Genomic DNA, 4,305 nt, shown 5'->3' on the forward strand with positions numbered 1-4,305 from the left:
AAAAAATGCGTGTATAACCTAACATAAGATTGGTACTGTTTCATAGAAATCTACAATGATCATTAAATAAGGGTTCATATTTAAAGGTCATTCTAATATATTTTTATATAGTCCTGCATAACTATTATATTGAGAGCTCTTTATTGTTTATCCAGGAGCATACTGCAACTTCTCTTGCCTTTTGAATTATGCTCTTTTTTATTTTCTATATGCTACTTTTGGAGGTATTAAAACATTTCAAGTTTGTACAACTAGAAAATCTTACTTTTAGTTTTCAAAGGTATGTTTGCTAAGTATAAAATACAAAGAGGACAGATCTTTTCTTTCAGTCCTTTAATTAGTCTAGTTTCTTACACATTCAGTCCTCTTTTTTTTGTTTGTAATGTGGAATAAGATGCTATTTATTTTTTATTTTTTATTTTTGGTGGAACCGGGGATTGAACTCAGGACCTTGCACTTGCCAGGCAAGTGCTTATTCCACTGAGCCATCTCCCCGGCCCCTAAGATGCTATTTAATTTTGTTCTTCCATAGCTAATATTTTTTATGTATATGCTTTAATGATTTTTTTCTTTACAATAAGTTCTGGACAATTTTATTTTTGTGTATCTTGGTATGATTTTATTTAAATTTATTGTGCAAAAGGTTCAGTTTTCTTGGAAATGCTGTATTATAAGTTGAACTAAATTCAGAAATTTTAAATCTTTTAATATGTATTGCCTACTCCTTTCTATTTTGAGAATTCTAATTATATGAATATAAGTTTCTTGGTTTTGACACAAAGAACTATTATGACTGATCTGTAAATTCTTTCATTTTTATCTTGGGCAATTTTTATTGTTATATTCATTTATGTTTGTAAATAATTTATTTTCAATTTGCAATCTATTAAAAATTAAAATTAAAATAAATAAATAAAACATATAAAAAGAATGGACTCAGTGTCTAATCCTGCTTCTGCATGTGTTGTGGTCCACAAACATACAAACAAGTAAATGAATGCATTTTAAAAAATCACTTTGCTGTGGTAACCCACGTCCAGAAGGGCTGCTGGTGATCTTTGCCTCTTGATATCCATGCCCTTTTCTGGTACCATGTCCCATGGAATCATGCACAGCCTGTTTCACCAACAAAACATGGTTGCAATAAAATAGTCACTTCGGATTTGCAAAGATGAGTATAAAAATTTTCATTTCAGTTTCTTGGCCTGTCCTCCTGAGAAGTCAGCACCTGTAGTCAAGCTCTCAGGCAGTACTGAAAACAGGAGGAGGAAGCAAGATCTGTGGCCAGAGTCTAGCATCATCCAGCCAGCCGTGTGATGGAGCCATTTGGGAAGTGGCCCTTCCAAGCCCCATTCATATCTTAGATGGCTGAAGCCCTCACGTATCATTTAATTGAAGCTGCAACTACTATTTGACAGCAACTTCATAGGAAAGCCTCTCCAGCCAAGCTTGCAAAACATTCCCAATCTAAAACCCCACAAGAATCACAGATTACTTATTGTTTCAAGGAAGTAAGTTTTTCAATGATTCATCATATGAGTGAAATAATGAATACAATCTCCAGTAATTAAAATATGTTCAACTATTTTTCAAATATTTGAGGGTTTCAAAAGAAGCAAATTTCACCTTGTAAGAGCTTTTCCTTCTGCCATAACTTTTTCTCTCATCCTACTTCCATGTCCAGCCCATTTCATCTCACTCCATCCTGCCACACTGCTACAACCTATCACAGACTCCGTACCTTGACAGGAAGTATCAGCTTTGTGTTAGCCCCTCTTCTTGGGTTGCTTTTGCTAAAGTACTTTGGAATTCTGATGAATAAAATTGTCTTTCTTATGTAGTTTTAAAATGCTTCCTGTTCAGAGCTCTAGCATGTAAAACAGGTATTCATGGAGCTTCTCTGGTGAAACAGGCTTGGGAAGCAGACCCAACCCTCCTTACTTTCAAGATACTAATGCCTATGGGCAAATGCCAACATACACTTCACCAGCTCACAGTAGCGATAGCCTGAGAATCATCTTCATGGAATGAATGTGGTCTGAAATTAAAAATTCTAGATCAATATTTCTCAAGGTGGAAAAGCTCGTGCTATTGCTATCTTGAGAGAAGCATTTTTTCACATGTAGTACTCTGCATTTATCAATGCAGGATACTGAATGCCCTTTATTCTGACCTTAGACATCTCTGTGCATTTCCAGATGTCACTTACAGATGGAACTATCTCTGGTGTCAGAACTACTTGTTGCACCACAAAAAAATTTTGTTTCTACAGCAGCTAGACTATTAAAGAATTGAATGTCAAAATGGCACTTTATTGATGTTGCACAAAATGCATTATTGTTTTGTTGTAATATATATTTATAGTAACCATAAGGGACTATCTCATGAAACTTTCATTTTTACCTTGAGTAGGTTATTTATTACATCACAGTCTGTCTTTTCATTGTAACTTTGGAGAAGTGTCTTGTAACTTTATGAGGAACAACTGATTCTCCTGCAGTGCATTTGTTTTTAAGCTTATAGAGTTGATGAGTTGTGGCTTTCAGCATTATCTTAAGAAAAGTGTAGCATACTTGTGAAGTGAACAAATATGATTTATGACATAAAGTTTTCTCTGTCTCTACTTTTCTGCTTTTTTTACAATTTAAAATTTACCTTCCTCTTGTTTTTAAATTTATCTTAAAGATTTATAAATCATAATGCTTCAGAAATTGAGCAAGTGTTAATGTAGAGTGGTAGGCTAATAGTAGGAAGTATAAAACAGCACAAAAAACACTCTTGTCCAGGAAGTGTGTGTTTTTTATCTGAAGCATGTTGGAAAAAGTACATCTCATGGCAAGCAAGGTGTTCTACATGTGAAGTTGGGCCAACCATTAATTTGGATGAAAATAAATGTAGCAAAGTGAAAACTAATAATCTTAAGACTGGCACCAAAATAACTTATTGAGCTTTCGCAGAGAGTTCTGCAAGAGTCCTGACCCAATGTGCAGCTCTCTCACCTCAACCCAAAGTAACCACTACGATGTACCAGTGTGAAGAAGAAAATGGGGCACCCATTTCCACAGAGCTCTCAATCACGGGTACTTTGCAAAATAGGGCAGCCAGACTTTATAGTCCCTTCCAACTTCATAGAGAACAGCCCAAGTTCTTGGCAGTGTGGTTAAAAAATGAGGGGATCATTTTACTTTTCTAGCTCATATCTATAGGAAGGAGGCTGGACACTTTGTTCAACCAGTGAAAATTACTGTTATCTCAATTTTGTTTTCTCCAGCTTATGATTGTGCAGAGGTTTCATATCACAAGAGACAGGCCAAAAAATCAGAAGCTACTACCCTGATAATCTGCTAAAGCAATGGCTTGAGGAGTGTGCTTTGGGGAGAAAGCATGAAGACTGTTGTGAAACTCTGCCTAAAAAGAACTAACTTTAATTTGCTTGGAATGATCAAGCCTAATATTTCTCCTAAAAATTAAAGCTCCTTTTAATTAAGAACAACAAACAAAACCATAAATCATGGAGTCTAAGCTCTCCTGGAGTCAGAACAAACCTTAAAAATTGACTTCACGACTATCTCTGCCTGAATTTAACTGTATTGGATTGCTGAGTAATTTTTGCTGCAGGGCATTTTTAAAAGCAATAGAGTGATAAGTTCATAATTAGCGCAGACTAATGGACTGGGTGTAATACAAAATTAGGCAATATTTTAACAGAGAGAATAAGGGAAGACAAAGAGCCTTGCCAAGTCGACTGTCCTATTTGGATAACTATGTGTGGCCAAGGCTGCACTCTGAAGAGTACTATCAAAGGCTTCATGCTGTAGGGACTAGAGTTTATTAAAATACCCTAGTTGAGTCAGAAAACAAGTGAAAACAAAACTAAGCATCAGAGGTGGAGGAAAATAATATTTATCTAGGATTGCTACAACATATTGCCTCAAAAAACCAGTTTCCAACCCCCCAAATGCAAGATATTCAGAGAACCAGGAAAGTATGACTCATTATCAGGAGAAGAATATTCATCATGTGAAATGGAGCAGATGTCAGATTGAGCACATAAACCTTTGAAGTGTCCATTAAGAATATGTTGAGATAGTGAAAAATTATATTTAAAGGAGCAAAAAAAGATAGGAATATAGTATCTCATCAAATAGAAAATACTAAGAAAAAGAAATTTGCACATATATATCTTTATATGTAAGTTCTTCCAGCTACATTATTAGCTGATACGTTTCTAGTTTGAGTAAAGAAATACACACACACACACACATATATATGTATATATATATACATATATATACATATATATAT

Source organism: Octodon degus, unplaced genomic scaffold (genome assembly GCF_000260255.1).
Source record: "Octodon degus isolate 3935 unplaced genomic scaffold, OctDeg1.0 scaffold00169, whole genome shotgun sequence".
Taxonomy (NCBI): Eukaryota; Metazoa; Chordata; class Mammalia; order Rodentia; family Octodontidae; genus Octodon; species Octodon degus.